This window comes from Macaca nemestrina, chromosome 3, assembly GCF_043159975.1.
Source record: "Macaca nemestrina isolate mMacNem1 chromosome 3, mMacNem.hap1, whole genome shotgun sequence".
Lineage (NCBI taxonomy): Eukaryota > Metazoa > Chordata > Mammalia > Primates > Cercopithecidae > Macaca > Macaca nemestrina.
Window position 1 is genome coordinate 84,251,430 of NC_092127.1, and position 20,396 is coordinate 84,271,825.

The 20,396-nt window shown below is 36.5% G+C and overlaps 1 protein-coding gene and 1 long non-coding RNA gene across 2 annotated transcripts in view; one reads left to right on the top strand and one right to left on the bottom strand.

Moving 5' to 3' along the window:
• The window catches only part of LOC105486313 (uncharacterized), a 384,056-nt gene that overhangs the window by 135,074 nt on the left and 228,586 nt on the right, over positions 1-20,396 (top strand). The gene's annotated exons all lie outside the window — the stretch shown is intronic.
• The window catches only part of LOC105486311 (uncharacterized), a 237,332-nt gene continuing 234,752 nt past the window's right edge, over positions 17,817-20,396 (bottom strand). Inside the window, exon 6 of the transcript XR_011621127.1 lies at positions 17,817-18,581. The gene's annotated coding sequence lies outside the window, so the exon portion shown is untranslated. The remainder of the gene's footprint in view (positions 18,582-20,396) is intronic.

A 20,396-nucleotide genomic window follows, 5' to 3' on the forward strand; every position in this document is an offset into this window, starting at 1 on the left:
TTATTGGTTTATTCTGATTTTCAGACATAAAAATAAAAAGTGGTAAAACTGTATCTCCTGCATTTTAACTTCACCTTTATGAATTTTCCTTAAACATCTCTAAATTACAATCTCTACCCTCAAATTGTCTCTTCATTAATTAAAAAGCAGGGTACAGACAACTTTCTTTGTTAGCAAAACATTTTACAATCTATCCCCAAATATCAGTGGAAACAAAGACAAAAGCCTCTTGGGACTTGGTGGCTAAGGCCACTTGAAAAAATCCCTTCTCCATCACTTCCTAACTGGAGGACCCTAGGATAATCTTTGCATCTTGGTTTTCTCATCAAAGCCTCATCATAAAGTGAGGAAAATAATATAACTTAGCTCACAGATTAATTAAGTAGAGCCAATGGGCTAAACCACTTCATCCATCAGGTAAAAAGCTCTGGATTATTGATATTTTGCCAAAGGTTCTCATTTGTTTGTTTGGTTTAGGCAATCAATGTTCAAAACCTCTTATAACATAAGAAACACCGGTTTCAATTTTGTTGTCCTGGTTGATTTTAGATTAGAAATCTGAAGCTTAAAGAATGGCTTGCTTACAGATATATGTGCTCCTTCTGCTAAGTCCAAACATTGGGATCCTGGAAAGTACTTGAGGGTCACCCCTTGGCTCTGGCTTCAGAAGCATACTCCTAGGGGTCTTCTGCGTACTGAATTTCCTTCTGAGGAAAGCCTGGAAAGGTGTGCGGTCCTTTTCAGTTAGAAAGCATGTTATATGAGCTTTATTAAAACTGAAAAGTTGTCACACAAGGGATTATTGTCCCCATTTTAGAGATAAGGAAAATGAAGCTCAAAGAGGTTAACTGAGGTGCACAAGGTCACATGAATATTTCATAGTGAAGTTAGGATTAGAACTCCATTCTGCTGATTTTCAATGGTATGTTCTATCTGCTGGGTGTTGTTGGAGAGCCTGAAAGCTTATCGCAACAGAAAGTTAATTCAGCTGCAGATTGATTAACCTAAAGGGGAATCCAATCAATGTTGGTAGAGAGCTGGGAGAAGCACTTTCTTTCTACAATGATGTTTTTACCAGGACAGCACAAGATCTCCCATCTGGATCAGAATCGGAATTCCAAATATCAGAATAAGCTAAATTCTTCTTTCCTTTCTATAGTTGCATCTGTTTATTTACATTTAAATAATACTGTATATGCTCCTAGAATTTCTGGCTGGCAGCATGGAGTACCTCTCTTCATTTACTGATTTGTGTGGTCATCCTTAGCACCTTTCTGGATTTGTGATTGTGCATGATGAACCTTACAAAGGATTCCATATTCCCATGATTCAAAATGAAAGTGCTGAGGCAAATGCGAAGGCAGCTTCAAATTTCTGTAGGCCAATTACCATTCAAGAGCCTCTATCTGCAGCAAAACTTCCTCCTTCTAGTGGAATTCTGGTTCACACTCAGGAGATGACATTTGAGGTGTGGCCTTACTGACTTGAACTGAGAGCTTGTTTTGCTTAACCATCCTGAGGGAATCAAGATATAGGTAGAAACAGGAGGGTGAAATTTTATGATTATTATAGGAATATGAAATATGTGTGTTCCTTTTATTTTCCTAATGAATAAATAGTAATAATTTAAAACCATTGATGTATTGCAATTTTGCTTTGTTTTGCTGTGATGCCTTTTTAAAATTTTTTCTTATTCAATTTTTCTTTGAGAAGAGAAAGGGCTGAGTGTTCATTTTATATTAATTGGAATATGCATGCTAGTTTTAGCAGAAATATATATATTTTTCTTTATTATAATCAATTTTTTTCATTAAATCTGAAAATTGCACTAAATTATTATTGTATATTTTAAAAGCACTTTACAGTCTGCATTTGCACATTCATTATCTCATTTTATTCTCATAACATCCTGTGAAGTAGAACTTAGGAAAGACATTGTTTTCCATTGCAAACCTATATATGAGAATATAACTTTTTGCTTTGGGCAATATTTTGTTTTGATTTGATTATTACATAGTTTGCTAATGTGAAAATTGGAATATTCTCTTTATTTCTAACATCCCAACTTCAGTTGGCTTCCCAGAAATTTTTATAATATCAAAGTGTAGATAAATTAAGAGCAATTAGAAAATGAGTAATAATGGCCATTTTATTTAAGAAAAAAATTGGGGCAACTTTCTATTTTTATTAGATGTTTGGAATATTACTATTGTTTTCATCTGAAAAAATTTTCCGTTATCTTTTCAGGTTATGCAAAGTAGGTTCAAGTTCTATTTCACTCGGAAATTATCTGTTTAACAACTGTTGCCTTGCTGGTATTCATAGTGATTTTAGGGAAATATCATCAGAGAAATGAAATAATTCTGCAGTCTCTAACCTGTTTCTTTAAGATGTGCAACAAGGGCTAGAAGCAAAGAATCTGCAATATTCTTTATAATTTCATGGGGTCTTCTGAGGAAATGTGCCAATTTTATGGGGACTCGTAGGGAAAAATTTTGATTTCATGTGGATTCGAGTGAAAAGGTAAATTTCATGGGATTTCTAAAAATGGCTGGATTTCTCAGGATCCATGAAATCTATGACAGCCATGGAGAAAATGCACTGCTCTTGTCATGGAGTAAATTTCAGTGCAGTTTGGCAAACTTTATTTCTTATACACCTGCTATGACGTACATTATATATTTTAAGTCATTTTTGACCATTTACTCTTTTATAAATGTCTATGAATACTAAGGGTGGCACTTTGTATACCTAACAACAAATAGAAAAATGTAGTTGTTTTGTGAGTTGCTTAGAGCATGCTTGTGTGATCACTAACACATAAATGACTCATCTGGTGACTTATTTGGAGTCAAGTTCAGGATGGTGGTGCTCAGAGTTCTGGTGGGGCTAATCAGGAGACAGAGGGAAGCCTCTCACTCCCATGCTATAGTCTTCAAGGAATCATAGAATGTTAGGTTCAAGGAGACCTTAGACAGTGTTTTGGTTCTCCCAAGGTACTCCAAGATTTAATCATCTGCAACAGAGTTCCCTGGGGAACTTGTTAAAAATTTAAACTCCCTGGCCTCACCGCAGACTAGCTGACCCAGATTCTCAGAGAGTAGAACTTGAGAACCTGACTTTGTAATTCAACTACCTGAGTAATTCTGATGCTGATCCACACTCCAGTTTGAGAGCCATTGTTCAAATCCACTTTTCTTCCCAATTCAAATTGTCTACGATGTTGTCTCTCATGAATTCTAGATCTCTATTGAAGACCCCTCCTCACAGAGAGCAGGATTGAGGCCTGCTGAGACGCCACTAACTGGTCTTGTGGCTGGGACTGGGGCTGGGTCATAGGCAAGGCTGTTGGGGAAGAAAAGATGTCTAAACCAATTCTGGAAGCCTGTGCCTATGGAAGCACTGTGAATACAACAGCTACAAGAGCTGACTGATACAGGTGTGCTGTATTGGTAATAAACAATGTTTCCTTGGTGCATTTCTTTTTTTCTGAATGGGGTACAATTTTTGACAAAGTTCGAAGAAAAGCAAAATTTTATCTTAAATTATAAGGTACCTGCATTTATGTATAATTCAGTATATATTAAAACAGTGGAAAATGCTTTGTTTTAATAAGTAAATCAGTGTTAGATTCTAATCGAGATCATTAAAGAGGTTTTTCTATTCTTGAATGTGCAATGGAACATTAGAAAGCAATGCTAGACACACGAATAAGCTCTTCTTTCCTCTGGACAGCAAGATCTCCAGCATTCCTGGACCCCTGCATCCTGAATGCTCATAATGCCTTCTTATAATTGTGACAGCAAAAATTTTTCAAAATGCTTCCTGGTGTAGTATTTATTGCCCCTTAGAGAACCATTTCCCTGATTTTCTTAGTCACATCATATTCAGACCTTTCTAAAATGGAAGCATGCACATATGATTCCTCTGCATAAAGTCTTTCCATGTTTCCCCATTTCTTTCAAGGTGAAGTTCAACAACATAGTACTCAAGGATCACATTTTTGGTAAGGCCTCTTGGGCAGTTTGATTATGTTGTGTCTCTCCTGTGCTCTTGTAGCAGTAACCTATGCATATACTATACTGTAATGATTGCTTTATTCAATCTCTGAAAGTCAGGACTTTGATAGTTTTCTGAAAAGCGTTTATATTTCTCAGCCTAGTCTACCAAATCTTCAAGATATACTCGCACATGTTTCTAGCCTTATATTGCTCAGGGTTTTCCACTGACACTCATCATTTCAGCTGCATCTAAAACATGGCTTACAATTTCAAAATCTCATGTTCTCTACCGTTTCTACTCCTGGGCATACCTGACACACCATTCCTTCCTCTCATCACCTATATAAATCCTGCTCATTGTGTAAAACTCAGTTCAGTTGTTATTAACTTCATTGAGACTCTATTAGGGAACAGGTATAGTGCCTGGTACAGAGGATATAGGATATAGATGTTATGGAGACATGACCTTTGTTTATATGGAGCAAGTAATCCAGTTACAAATCTTCCCTCTCCCCTGAGGTTGGATTAAGAGCTCTTCCTCTTGCCAATCTCTAGCACAGCACTTATCTCACAATATTGCATTATGGGCTGTAAGCTTCTTGAAGAAAGACAATGAACCATCTTTATGTTTGTGTGATCAGCACCCAATATAGTGCTTGACTCATAGTAGGCACATGAACAGTGGGGTGGAAACCTGGGGAGCTCACCAAACGTCCATACAGCCAATACAATATTTATTAGAAAGTTCTGGAGTGGCAATCTTGGGGGTACTTCTTTCATATTTTGAATTCTGATTATTATCATGTACAATATTTTGAAATAGGTCCTCATATAGTTTTCTGGAGATTTTTCCTTATCTTAATTTCTCAGAGTTTTCCTATAGTTAACAGTCCCAGAGCTCTGACGTGGCACTCCTGATCCCATCTAATTCCTGGAAGGAGAGGCCAGGGAAGGGAGGTTAACGTTTGTCCAAATCACCGTGTATTAATCTTGGGTGCAAGTGATAGGGGCCAGCTGTACGTCCCTTCCACTGCTTGCCAAATTAAACAGCAGAAAGAGAATGTCATTTCTTCAATCTCTATTTCCTAGTTAACTAAAATTTTAAAAGTAAAACAGAAATGCAGGCCTGGATCCTTTGCTATGTATATTTTCTTAATCCGTCGTAGAATACTGGTTTTCCAGCTATACAATATCTGATATTGTCTTTCTATACATAAATAGGCTTTTGATAAATATAAAATAGATGTATAAATTCTGAAAAAAATCATCTTCAGATATGTAATTTTTATTTCTAAATCACAAGACTATGTTTACAAGCAGATGCTCTTTTCCAAATGAGACAAACTGAACAATGGAATGTCTCATATTTTATTATTCTGCTTAGTTGAATGAAATAAAAAAACTCGGTCTTGTTTTAGCATAGTAAATGTCATTGGGAAAAATTATATACAGCTTTCCATTCTGAATATACAGGTAACTTTCAAAAAACAAACAAACAAACAAAAAAAACAGAAACCACCTTTTGTGAAGAAATATACCTAATGTACATTTTAAAATACTATCTAAGTCCAGGCACAGTGGCTCACGCCTATAATCCCAGCACTTTGTGAGGCCGAGGCAGGTGGATCACCTGAGGTTGGGAGTTCAAGACCAGCCTGACCAGCATGGAGAAACCCCATCTCTACTAAAAATACAAAATTAACCAGGCGTAGTGACGCATGCCTGTAATCCCAGCTACTCGGGAGGCTGAGGCAGGAGAATCGCTTGAACCCGGAAGGTAGAGGTTGCAGCGAGCCAAGATCGCCCCATTGCACTCCAGCCTGGATAACAAGGGTGAAACTCCATCTCAAAAACCAAACAAACAGCAATAAAATACTATCTAAAACAGTTGTTATTTAAAATATAAAAACGTAATAAAGCTAAACAAATTGCAAGCTGTAAGATGTTTGGATAATGATTTGAAAACAATCTTATCAAATTCCCTTCCAGTAAACCTTTTTACTTTTGTCCCTGAATTATAAAATCAGAAATTTGAGACGTATGTTAACCTTATAGTATAAAGAAAAAAGGAAAATACTGACATAGGAGTATCATAGGTATGGGACAAAAATGGTTTAAAATAAAAAATCATTTAGCCTGGGTACCTGGCTCATCCTCGTTGCCCGCTGGCCTAGACCATAACTCAAAGGGCCAGAGGAATTGCCAGCTGGCCCTGGCTTTACTATCTTCTAGCTATGTTTTTACTTGGTAAAGAACCTTTAGCTCTCTGGGCCCGAATTTCATCATCTGTTAAAAGAGGGAATTTTTTAAATAAACATGTTGTTATGTAAAAATGAGAAACTATATTGTCTGTAAAAAATATTTGAATGAGCTATAAGATACTACAAAACAGAAAAATATTATAATTATTGTTCATTTCTCATTCTTTCCCAATGTAACTTCTAATCCTTTGTATTTTAGGAAGATAAAAATTGCACAGATACATTTGTTATATGGAAATACACTAAGCTTTTTAGAAATCTTTCCGAATGCATTACTATTCCTCTTGCTAGATGCATTCTTAGGACACCTCCACGATATCATTAACAATTTTGGGTGCTTATACAGTAAGTGATTGTCACAAATCAAACCTTTACATTTCAATAGATAAGCAATGTGGATAAATAAAATTTCAAAATAGAGAATTTAAAATGAATTTCCTTAAAATTAGAGCCTAAAGTTATTTTGATGCCTTTAGACATATTTTAAATGAAATAAATTCAATAAAAGCTATGTGGTTTGTTAATATTTAGCTCTAGTTCCCTTTCAAAAGGACCATAGCATGATTTTAAGAAAATATTTATTTCATGCAGCTTCAGAGTTGTTGTTGTTCTCCTTCCTTGTATAATTGCATCCATCTTATTTTTTCCTCTTAGAATCAGAGTTGCTATTTTTGCTAGCTTGTGGTGCAGATTTTACTACTAAACACTGGGAATATCAAACTGGGCAATCAAATAAGCTTTCAAAGCTCCCACCCCCTTGAGACATGAGCAGGACGCAGGGCTAAATTTGGGGTTCCAATTCCTACCCCTCAAATGGTGGCAGGCTGAAGCCACACTTAGCCTTCATACAAGATTCATGATAATCCTGGGACTGGCTTGGCTCTGACACTGTATTAGATATGTGAAGATCCAAGCTGCTCTCTACATAACTCAGGGCAGAATAGGGATTGCTTTGTAGGCACCCTGGCTGTTTTAAAGTTTTCTTTTAACCAAGTGACTTTGAAATTTCTCAGTATTTTTTTGTGTGTCAGTGAAAAGAGAGTCAGACAGAGGAGAGCTGACGTTCCCCAGGGGCAAATCGTGTTTTCGGTTCCTCTTTATACCAAAGTTTTTCGTGCATTTTATCTTATGTCTCCTCCTACAAGCTAAAGATTTGAGCAGTTCTTTTCTTACCAAATTTAAGGGATGAACACTGCAAGGACATGTACCAACCATTGGATCTTAAATGCTTTACTCAAGGTATAGAAGGTAAATGCAGAAGTTTTCATTAATCCCTAACCACATTATTTGACACCTAGGTCTTTTTTATTAGAGTTTTTTTGAGAAATATTTGAAATATTTACTTCAAAAACAAATAAGATGTTATTTTAACAGTTGCAGCCTTTATCAAGAGTTAGCTGAAGTACTTTTATGTTTTTTTTTTTTTTTTTATTAGGGGAGAAGGCAATAAAGAAGGAAACAGACCTTCACAGCTCAAGACCATTTAGGTGGTTTATGACATAACTTAATTGGAACCCTACAAAAGTCCTAGGGAGCAGATATTATAAATGCAATTTTAGATGGGCAGAAACAGGATCAGGAAAGTTAGGTGGTATATTCATATCACACAGCTAATACATAGTAGATCCAAAACTTAAAATCAATTTTGTCTGATTCTAAAGTTCACGCTTTTTCCACTGGCTACTAATGCCTCATAGAAAGGAAAGAGATTGAGGTACTTGACCTAGCCAGAAAACAGTGAGATTTATGTTCCAGTTCCCTGGTTTCTGAACAATTCTTCCATGAAATGATGATAACACCACCATATAAGGTCCTTCTGAAGCCTCTGCAAACACTTCCTCTCAGGAGAGTTCCACCATGCTTTGCACTGTGTTAGCATTTTCTTATTGAGACACCTGCCTCCTCACCTCATTTTTCCCATAGTGCTATGAAACAGAGGCAAATACATTTTTAGAGAAAAATAAAGTGAATAATAATAGTTAGGACCTACCTTATTTTGGATGAAAAATGATGCACGAGGTATTTTTGTGATACGAGTACATTGCAACTTCTAGTGAAACAAACCTTCCCGTGAAGTAGATCACAGATAAAAAGAATCACATTCTACACATGCCTAAACTCTAATTCTTTTTTTATGCCTGGTTCGAATCAGGTAAATTTTAATCCTTTATATGCCACTGAAAACAAAGTTAGCTACTATCTGGGTGGAAGCAAAGGTAGGGACTCCTGTAGGTGAGAGACGTAGTTGGATATTGATTTGATCAGATTTACTTTACCTTATTTCACAATAGAGGACTATATTTGGGGCTCCTGAAAGGGTCTAAAGAAATGGAGTAAAAACATACTAACCCCCAATTTTTCACTGTAAACTGTTTCTTAGGAATCTTTAGGAAGTTTCTCTTGCTTTTTAACATGAGTTAAAAATCTATGAGGGCACAGAATCAATTTTTCATAAAACTTGCAAGTTTTGAGGCTTTTGCTGCATGTCATTCTAAGTATTGAGAGCAACAGCAGAAAGCAGAGTTTGGTTTAAGTAGCTCATATTCGTGTGTGTGTGTGCGTGCGTGCACACACATGTGGCGAGGGAGTGTTTATGTATGTGTGGTAGGAGGGACACAAATAAACAGATACATATTAAATATATAAGGTGGCAAAAATAAATCCCAATGATAATAAGTGCCACAAAAAAATAAACCCAGAAACAGCTAGAAATTGGCTGGGGTTGGGGTGGGTAGTTTCTCTTTTATATTGAATAGTAAAAGAAGGAACCTCTGGTAGGTTATTCTTTGAGAAGAAACATGTTTCTGACATTTTTCGGAAACAGTAAGGAGGTCAGTATGACTTGAAAAGAGAAATAAGGTGACTGGTAGGGCAAGCAACAAAAAGTTAGACTGTACAGGACCTTTTAGGCCATAGCAAAGACACTGTATTCGACTTTGAATGAAATGAGAAGCATTAGTGGGTTCTGAGCAAAGGCTCACTCCAGCTGCTGTGTTCAGAAAGAATAGAGGAGCAAGCATGGAACTTAGTTATCTTTATTAACTGCCTCTGGACACACTTAGAAGGTTGTAGAGGGGATTGAGTGGAATAATTCATACAAAGAGTTATTGCATGAGTTAATACATCCTAAGGCCCTAGAATATGAAAATGCTCGGTGTCTTCGTTTGGAAGCCAGCATAATTAAATTGTTTAGAGATGGTCTTGGGCATTTCCCTGTCTAGATTCAATCCTTGCTCCATTTATTACTTGTTTGATTTTCTAAAAGTTACCTAACTCCTTCATTCCTTGAATTTCTCATCTGTAAATATGAATAATATAGTGTCTACCTCACAGGATCATTGTGAGGATTAAAATTAGTCTGTGTCTATAAAATATCTATGGCATTACTGTGCACATAGTAAACATTCAATAAATGTTATCAGTGTCACTATATAGCTTTTACATTTTACAAAGTGGCTTCAGGTTTTCCATCTCAAAACCTCCTTATGAAGTAAACCACATAAACACTTCCATTTCTGTTTTGTAAAAAAGGGTATTGTGGTTCAGAGAATTGAAATGACTTGCTCAAGATCACTTAGCCAGAAAGCAGTGGAGTGGAATCTAGCCCAGATCTTCCAAGTATTCTTTTCATTATATTTGGCTGCATTTGAATGTTTACGTACATGTTAGAAGAACTCAAGGTCAAGCCTCTGAGCTCTAAATTGATGAGTCTTTTTCTTTTATCATAGGTCTTAATAAAATATTTGTTTAATGAATGAATGTATGCATTAATAAAAGAAAGAAATGAAACGAGAAAGGAGAATCCTTTATAAAGAGGACAAGTTTAGGTTGCTAGAACGTGCAGCGTGGATTTAGGAGACTGGATACCAATCAGTTGTTGACACATTGTATAATTCTGAGAAAATTGCCTAACATCTTGAGTCTTTGGTTTCTTCATCTGCTAAATGAAATCTCAGTATATTCTCATATCTGCTGGCTAGATTTGTGAAAATATATGCCAAGATAAAGATGGAAACACTTAGGAAAAAATGCTCCATATACCACATGTGTTGCTACTATTAAACTTCTCTAAGAAAATTCAGATCTAGACACCTCTAAAATACCTTCTGGGGTTGGTTAGTAAGCATTTGCTCAAAAACTTGAATTTTTGCACTTTTTTTGGTGGGGGAGGGTGAGTATGGATTAAAAACTTTTTCTACTGGCTTAAATTCATGGTAATTTTCCTAACTACCTTAGAAAACGTTGTCCAATCTCACCTTCTTCTTGATTTTTATGGTAAAAGTAATCGCCTGGTGTCTTAGTCCTTTCAGGATGCTATAACAAGATACCATAGACTGGGTAGCTTATAAACAACAGAGATATATTTTTCACAGTTCTGGAGGTGGGGAAGTCCAAGCTGGAGCTGCCAACAGATTTGGTGTCTGGTGAGGACTTTCTTCTGTCTTCATAGACAGCACCTTGCTATGTCCTCATGTGGTAGAAAGGGAAAGAGTTTCCTTGGGATCTCTTATAGAGTCAGTAATCGCATTCATGAGGACTCTGCCCTTGACTTGAGCATCTTCCAAAGGCCCCATGTCCAAGTATCTTCACATTGGAACTGTTTCCACATATGAATGTAGGGGTACAAATATTGAGACCTTAGTACCAGTAGGCTCTCTTTCCTAACCATCAGCAGCCACCCTTATTGGGAACAGTTAATACAACTTTATTGATTTTGATAAACATTTATTGAATGTCTATTATGTACCAGTCATTCTACTAAGGGAGGCCAAAATGATAAGACATCATTTCTGACCTTATGAAGTTCAGAATTGAATAGGAAAGGCAGTCTCACAAACCATACAGAGATCACATGTAATATAAACTCTAATGGATACTGTTACAAAATGCTTTGGGCATGTAGTCCAAAATATGCTTAGCCATGACTAGTGTTGGATGGAGAGGATTGCATTGAGAAGGTACACCACAAATGATGTTCAAACTAAATCTTGAATAGAGGCTGGGGCCTAAATGAGTGCTGGGGACTTTGAAGAAGCAGAGTCTGTGAGTCTGTTCCTTTTATTTTTAAAAAATTTTATTAATTATTTATTTATTTTACCACAGAGAGAAGTTTTTTAGAGGGATGGGATATAGTTGTTACTACAGGAGGAGTTTTTTTGGGAGGTATTTTAAAACATTTACAGGTCGAAGGAAAAATGAGGTTGACATTTTCGAAGAAAATTAGCCAAGCAATATCTTGTGGATGCAGGAGGGTTGAATTAGTTTGAGGGGAGAAAGACTTTTTGTTGTGATACTGCCAACCTATGGCTGCACTGATGTGACACAAGCACCCACTGTGGGAAGGCTATTTTCTGAATTTCTATGCCTTTAATTTTTGGGGACAGTGTAATGTAGGGGCATATATTTTCATAGAGCATAGTATTGGTTTGACCCTGAATGATGAGACATTTGAGTGTCAAAATATTTTATAACAGTAGTAGGCAAAATTATGGTAAAACTGTGGCTTGTATAGATTGCTTTTAAAATTTCTCCTCTACCCTGAGCGAACGAGACCTAGTCAGGTGATTGAAGAAAGGTCACAGGCTTTATGGGACTGAGCAGTTTAGATAAGCAGTCAGTATTATCTGATATTTATCAAGACTGAACCTGAACTCCAAACCTGGAGCTTTGCCCACCGGCACATCCTATCTGGCTTATGCTTTTTCCTATAGGCAACTAAGTCAGGATCAGATGGGTGGCAGATACCAGGCCATATGCATATTTATAATATTGCAAACTTGCCATCAAGCTGACTAAGCCAAATTAAGCTTATAAGAAATGAAAAGTTTAGATGGAAGCTGATGTTTTTAGGATTCCAGGATGTGGCTCTGCCAGATCAGTGTGTTAACTTAATGAGCGAGAGCAGCTCGCGTTTCAGGAAGGAAAGCAGCCATGTCGTCCTGATGAATCAATCCCTGTATGTAGGTTCTGTGCCTGATAGAGTATCCCCTCTTCCACCTCCGACCCACTACCCTCCCCACCGAGTCCCCCCTACTCCCACCTCTCACAGCCATAAACAAAACAAAACAAAAAGCAAACGAAAACAAACAAACAAAACCCTCCTCTGACTCATTGTAAAAATACACTCAGGGTTTGAATATTGCCCATCTGATATCAGTAGCCTTTTCTGCAGACCATAGTAATTACACTCTGCAAATACATTGCTTCTGAATTCCCTTTAATGCAGTCTTTTGTTCCTTTCTGCTCATGTTCTCTTTTGCTTTTAAGCCATTTCCTGTCTCTCCTTTCTCAGTAGACATCAGAGTTTTAGACACCTCAATAATTATCTCTTCTAATCTCTTCCTTTCTAATGAAAAAAACCTATTTTTTTTCTACATTTTTTCACAGTTATAAACATACATACATTTATCATTTTGTTGTCATTTCTGTACCTTTCAACTCTTTGATATTTTTCCTGTAATAAGATGTTGAAACTTTACACAGTATTTCAACGGCCTATCATACTGTGATTAGTGTCATTTGCTAATTTTTTTATCATACTTCTAGTTTTATGTAACCTTGTGTTTTGAATGTTATAGATGATATGAAAGCAATGGTTTTGAATTTCTGCTTCCTTTGGGCTCTTGATCTCTCTGTTGGTCCATATATGCTTAATAGTTAGTGAGCATTTTAGGTTTACTCTCTGTTGCTATTACATATATTTACTTTTCTATCTATATTACCATGTTAGTAGGTTGGAATTATACCTAAAGTACCCCATATTCCCATTTTTAGAAATTCGATCAATCACTTGTCCCAAGCTAAGTGAAAAGCGTGTGCCATATATATTCCATTTGTTTCTTTCTTATATAGCCATCTTTCTAAGAGCGCAGGCAGAAAATAAAAGAATTCCCTTGTCAAAGTATGAGGAGAAAGGGGAAATGTCAAAGCTCTTCCAGAGAATATATGGTTGGAGTCCATTATATCAAGAGTTTTCAAAGGGAAATGGGGTCTCTTTTAATCTGTTCCCCTTTACCCAGTAAGCTTAGAGCTCCTGTCTATTCTTGTTTCTTCCACCCTCAATTTATTAACACTGAAGTCAACACCAAGCTGCATAACTAGATGGGGGAAAATCTCTAACTACGTCAGATTACCATCTACCATCTATTACCATCTGGCACAGGTAGGAGTCTCTGATTTATTTTATCCCCATGTCCCTCTAAACTTACTGCATATTGAGAGACTTTGGCTTGGCAAAAGACTAAGAAATTGCCTGGCCTGTTCTAGAACCCCCATATTTTCATTGCTGGTATACAGCAGTTAAGTCCCCAAACAGATTTACTTCCTGTTAAAAGTATTAATAACGTTGTACTTCCCTTTCTGTCTGGGAAAGGAAGCTTTGTGTGGGGCTTTCCACTTGCACATTTGGTAAAACCAAGCTCCTTGGGAGACAGTAACATTTTGCCTTTGTCTCATTTGAGTGAGACAGGGAAGGAAAGAGGTCCAACAAAGGAATATTCTGGGAAGAAAGTCTATTCCCTAATAGTTCCAGTTTATATATAGAACCCCAAGAACCTCATGAATTTTAAAAGGAATTTAATTTGGAAGTATGTACATATTTTATCTTCCAAAGATATGGTGGTGTCTTTATGCAAAAACCCAAATAAAAGGATACTTTTAGGGCAGTAACTGTAGTGATTTACTCAAATTGTATCTTTTCCATTGCAGAGGAAGCCTTCCAACAGAAAGGGTCTAACTGGCTACAGGAAGACTCTGGGGGAGGCAGCAATCTGTCCATTTAGCTTGGGGACAGTGGAGGGTTGGTAGTGTGAACTTGCAAGGTAAAGAAAGATTGAAGTAGTTGAGGGACATTTGCTACTACTGCACAGAGAAATTTTGAGAAGCCCATTTTTGCGGGAAGAGGAGATACTTCCTAATTTAGTTAGGCCCATAGGAGAAGTGGAGACAGAAGAGGAGACATGTACTGCACTGCAGTTTGTCAAGAACACCAAGATACTGCATCTGGAGAAGGGTTCCTTGATAGCAGAGTCCTCACTGCCGTCCACTCTGTGCCCATGTGTGCTGAGAGGGAGGAGGAGGCGGTGGCTAAGGTAGCACCAGGTGCATCTGTGAAAATGAACCTCAAGGGAGCTTCATTCTTGTTTTTACCCATTAGTTTTCCCTTTACTGGTGCTCTGATAAGTATTATTAATTATACAGTTAGGCAGAGAAACTTAATCTTATGCAGGTCAATTTAATAAACACTTATTTGGCCACTCTTTTTAGCAAAACTTTGTTAGATGCTGGAAATACAGAGGAGCAGCACGCGGTTCCTGCCTTCAAGTTGCGTTTTGGAATTGTTTTGCTGACATGAGGAGATAATTGTTTTTCATGAGGTGATGTGTAAGCCCGCACACAAATGGTCTCTAGCTAATTAAAATAACAAGTTTATACAAGATTCTGGTGAGGTACTATGTGTTCTATTTTCTGTCCAAACATCACAGATGGGGATTGTGTGTAATAGAATATATTCAACCTGGTCAAACCCTAAGAAAAACTTGACACCACAAGGCATATATAATCTGTTGCCTGAACTGGTTGTCTCCTTAAAGAATATATAACTGCATACCATTGTCATAACAAGAATAAAGGATAAGGCTGTTTAATTAGGTCTTTCCAGTGACTTATTTATACCTGGAAAGCATTCAAGTTCAAAGGATATAGAGAGAAAACAAATAGAATTATGGCAGCATGAACAGAGTGTCAAATTTGTGACAGAAATTGATAGGAATATAACATTGTTACAGTTAAGGTAAAAATCTTGCTTTAAATCATACTGAGATGTCTGTGATTCTTCCAACTACCATTCCCCATTTCTACCACAATGAAGTACTTTTTTTTCAGTTCTTCTTTTCCATAAAGAGAAAAGAACAGACCCAAGGACATAGAACCCTGTATCGGAGCCAAGGTTAGAGCTGAGATATTTTTGGCTCCTAATTCTCTGCTGAGTCCATTAGACTATGTCTCCTCTTCTTTCTATTATTTGATTTTCTGTTCTCTGAGTGTTTACATACTCAAAGTGATAAAATACATTTTTGTTCTTATGTTACTAATGCAGTAGAGGTATTTGTTCAATTTTGCCAAACTGCAACACACTAAACATGGCAAATAACTGCTTTCAACAAAATGTTTTCAAGGCATGCCTTGAAATGAGAGTTAAAAATAGGAATGCAAATGCTAATAACAGTATTGATAAAAGAAACTCTGGCTTCAAAAGTGAGAAATTCAATTAGATAAAATGAAGGTGACAGTATTTGAGGAAAATACTCCACAATGTCTGAGAGTACTAATGGAAACCTTAATTCCATGGCATTATCACAAATTAGATAGAGTTTTTCTCAATGTAGTTACTTGCAGGTCAGCTAAGATAATAATGGGAGTGTTTCTGGGACTGGCCATCCTCCTTATTGTTGACCCTGAAGTGATATGCCAAAATTTAGATTACTTTGATATCTGTAAATAATGAAAAGCAGAACTACTAAGTCAATGACCCACTGGACCCAGTCTAAGTAGCTTCTTCATGTTCAGACGCACATTCCAATCATAAACTTTATCTGTCTGCCTCTCAAAGAAGTTAGTGCTTCACTGACCATGTACTTTAAGGTCGTATAATTTACAAATGCTTACAGACGTAGACAAAAACATTATTATATGCAAGTACTTTATATTTTATATGATCTTACCCAAAGGAACTCAAGAAACTTATCAGACTGCCTGTCATTAATTTTCACAGCATCTCTGTGAAGGAGGGAACAAAAAGCATTCTGTTCACTGTTGCTATCAATATTTTTAGATGATGTTCTCTTAAGATACTTTGTAAAACTAAGAAAGCTGTTGTGTCTGTCCACAGGATGCTTACAACCTAAGAAAGCCTGATAAGGTCCACCTCACAGATGACAAAACCATTTTTAGCCATGAAAAGTCAGATGCTCTTCAGAGCCAAAGATTCTATCTCTCATCTGCCTCCTTAACACATTCCAGTTAATAACTGGAATCTTAATATTTTATGTTTTGATATAAAGCTGTTCACTCTGGATCTTTTATCAATGGACGTGGAGATCAGTCCATCACTATACTTTGTAAAAGAGACCTGAATTTTTATCTCTAAAAACTGAGTGAGCAGGAAATGTGTGTATCAGATAGGAGTTTTGTAGAATCTGAACAATTTTCCAGAGTTGGAGTGGGGATGTCAAGGTAAAACTAGCCTTTTGAATACATATGAAAATTTGGAATTATATACTCTATACAAATAATATATATGTAGATAGTTGATTGAGGACTAGCTTTTAAGCCAGGATTTTCAAAAGTATCTATTATGTAACACTAGCTGTGTAAGATATTCTTGAAATAAAAGGTCAATAAATATGATCAACTCTTCATTATTACTCATTTTTAGATATTAAGCATATTTAATAGTATATTAAAGGCTCTGATAAGCATTGAAGTAAAGAAACATGCTTAACTTTGTAAAAACCACCCAAACTTATTTTAATGCTAAATCCTTTTTCAGGTAACACTCATAAGAAACAAACATTGGGAACATAACTTTAACTCACTTCATCTGGGTATTTAACATGTTGGGGACATTCCCTCTTCACTAAGAGAGATCAGTAAGCCATGGTACTTTAACTCAACAAGATCACAATCTAGAAGAGCTATTGTATATGGTGTTTATAACATTAAGAAACTTAAAAGGCCAAATAAAATTGGGAATGTTAACTTCCAAATGACTGAGATAGACAAAAATGTGCCTTAGGAGTTAGGAGAAACATATAGGGAGTAGGAGTTTATAGAAGGTTGAGTACTTGGGATTTGCAGAAAGATCCAAAGCAGTCAGGGTATGTGATGTGCAGGTAGGGTGAAGTGGGAAAGGGGAGGCAGAGCATGGTATTCCATCTTAAAAGCATGAGCAAAGAATGTTTGATGAACTGTATGAAGGGTTAGTAATGATGGGTTAATGAATATAGACTTTATTCCTCAATCTTCTAACTTAAATTTATTGATAGATCTTCAAACTTTACCTCATAGACTCCATTGTGGCTGTTGCCACCACAATTGCTGAAGCTTTTGTCTCTATTCATGTCTTATCAGATTACTCAGGTTTCTTTCTAGGCTCATCCACTAGATTTTCAAGGGCGGGGCAGGAATACAATTGCATATTATACCTACATACATAAAATAACAAACTAGGAAAACAAACTGTTAAATATAATATGTTGCATTCTCCGACATTGACAAATATGTCCTCATAGTAACCTGCAAGACCAGGTTCAAATTTAACTTCTAATGGTAAGTAGGATTCTAAAAATAACCCCTGTTGTTGGCTGAATAGTGTTGTTACAGTCTCTAGTTAAGCACTTTTGTAACCTCAAACACAGCAAGAGATCTCAACTGATTTTAAGTTAAGAAATTTTATTGTAACAAAAAAATAAGAATTTTTTCCTTTCAATCAGAGGAATAATATGCTACAAATGGAATTTAATTCTTTTAAATTTGAATATATTAATAAGTTGGATTTGAGGTACAGAAGATTGAAGGAAGAATTACCTGATAGGAATACATTGCAGTAATCTGAACACAAGGTGAGGAGTACTCAGATATTGGTATTATCAATGGAAACGTGTTTTTAAAATACCAATAAAAATATTTTCATACAGTTGGGTTTGAAATTGCAATATCATTTTGAAGTAGAGATATGTTGTATGCAGTTAATGATATGAAACAAGGATTCAAGAAAAGATCCACATAGAAACAAAGAGGCACTTAGCCATAATTAGTATTATAGGATATCTGAAATTGTAAGAAAATAATTTTCAGGGGGGAATGCAGAGGGATCAGAATAAAACCTCGGAGTATTATGACAGATCAGGCACAGAACAAGGAAAATCTAGAGACAAAGAAAGCCAGAGAAAGGAAGTGCACAGAACAAAAAGCTTTTCCAGAAGGTCCCTGCTGAGTTGGACCTGAGTAAAAGGAGGGGTGAGGCTCTAAGTACAATCAGGTGAATATGAACATGGAACATCCTCTCTTTCCTTCCACAATCTGCTTCTCTCTTGTATTTCTCATCTTGGAACCAACTTCTTTTTCTCTGTCTGGTGTTCTGATGTGGTTTAACAAACTTGTTTGGTTTTCTTGGTCTCTGAGCTGGTTCCTGTTTGCTGACTTTGCTCCCATATAGGCAGATTAGGCTCGCTGCTTCTGATCTTGTCTTTACCTTCAGCTTGACTCCATTAGAGCAGATTGAATTGGAGGGTTTGGCTCCCTGGCTATGCAGGATGTTCTTGAAGGTTAAATGAAACAACAAGGAGAATAAAGATTAGGAAAAGGAGTAGAGATTAGGTGGTTATAAGTGGCCTTGAAGAGACCATCTCTTGTCAGAAAAGTTAAAAGAATATTAATTGATGAATCAATAATCTAACCTTAGTGTCATGACTTTGTATTACTGATTTTTCTAGGGAGTTTGAAGAGTACCTAATGTGAAAATTTATTTGGTACTCATTATTTGAAGGAAGAAGTAGCACCAGAGTTCAGAGAGTTTTGTTATTACATTTCTTATTTGTCAGAATGTCAGAAATAAACCCGATTTCATTCGTCAGGACAGGAAACAAACAGCACATTAACACTTGGCTGAAGATGCTGCATAAACTATGAGGATTCCTCTAGTCAGGATCTCAAGCATATGCAATGCACAGTCATCCATCCCACACATATTTACTGAGTTCTTAGTCTATGCTGGGGACTATTCTATGTGCTGAGATTTGAGTGGTAACAAGAATATAAAATCCTTGCTGTGAAGAAATGTATGCTTTAGGGATGTGAAGTAGACAAAATTAAACATAAAAACAAATAAAATGCCTGTAAATACAAAAAATCACCTATATTGTAATTTCTTTTCTTTTTTTTTTTTTTTTTAGATGGAGTCTCTGTCACCCATGCTGGAGGGCAGTGACGCAATCTTGGCTGACTGCAACCTCCGCCTCACAGATTCAAGCAATCTTCCTTTTCAGCCTCCTAAGTAGCTGGGATTACAGGTGCCCACCACCACGCCTGGCAACATTTTTGTATTTTTAATAGAGATGAGGTTTCACCATGTTGGCTAGGCTGGTCTTGAACTCCTGACCTCAGGTGATCTGCCCTCCTTGGCCTTCCAAAGTGCTGGGATTACAGGCGTGAGCCACTGTGCCAGGCCCTATATTGTGATTTCAATTCAATTTGCTTTCTCATATGTTCTCCAAATTTATTCTAATCTTCACTGCAACAAAACTTTTTCATGAATTTTGAACCTAGGCTGATAATTAGATCTTTGTTAGATATTATTTATTTACTTCCTAATGACTACTGTATATCTTTAATCTCCATTATTGTCTTTGATTTTTCCACTAACCAAATCAGAGACCTGGAATCACTATAGAGTTCTTTCTTGGCAAGAAAATCTGCTGGTCTCCCTACCTTGTCATTTTACCTCTTCAGTACATTTAGAACCCTCCTTGTCTATGCCAGTTCCATGGCTACTTAACTAAATAGCATTTATTGCTTTGGGTGATTTAAATTGTCTACTAACAGGTCTCTGCCTCATAATTTGAGTGAGTCTCTCCAATTTATCCCTTACCCGGAATGACCTTAAAACACAAATATGATCATGTCATGTCTTCATTTAATATCTTTCAAATACTTCTCATTAGTCAAGAATAAGTCATAAACACCCTAGCTTTGTTATCACAGCTTTTTGTGACCTGGACTCTGTTCTACTCAACAGCCTCAATTCTACCAGTTTTCCTCCCATCACCTCTGATCCTGCTATGCTAGTGACCCTAAGAATTTAGACAGGGCACAGACTTTGGGGATCCTTCAGACTTGGCTTCAAGTCAGGCTCTGATATGTCATAACTATAGTGGATTACTGAAACCTTACCTGGCCTTCATTTTGTCTTCTTTCACAGGAAAGTAATGTTACTTACTTTGTTAGATTGTTGGGAGGTTCAATATGTGTTTATTTAATAGTTATGTACCTTGTACATTAGGTGTCTAACAGAGTAAATGCTATAAACTATAGCTATAATTGTAATTACTCACCCTCTGTCTAGAATGCTTTTTCT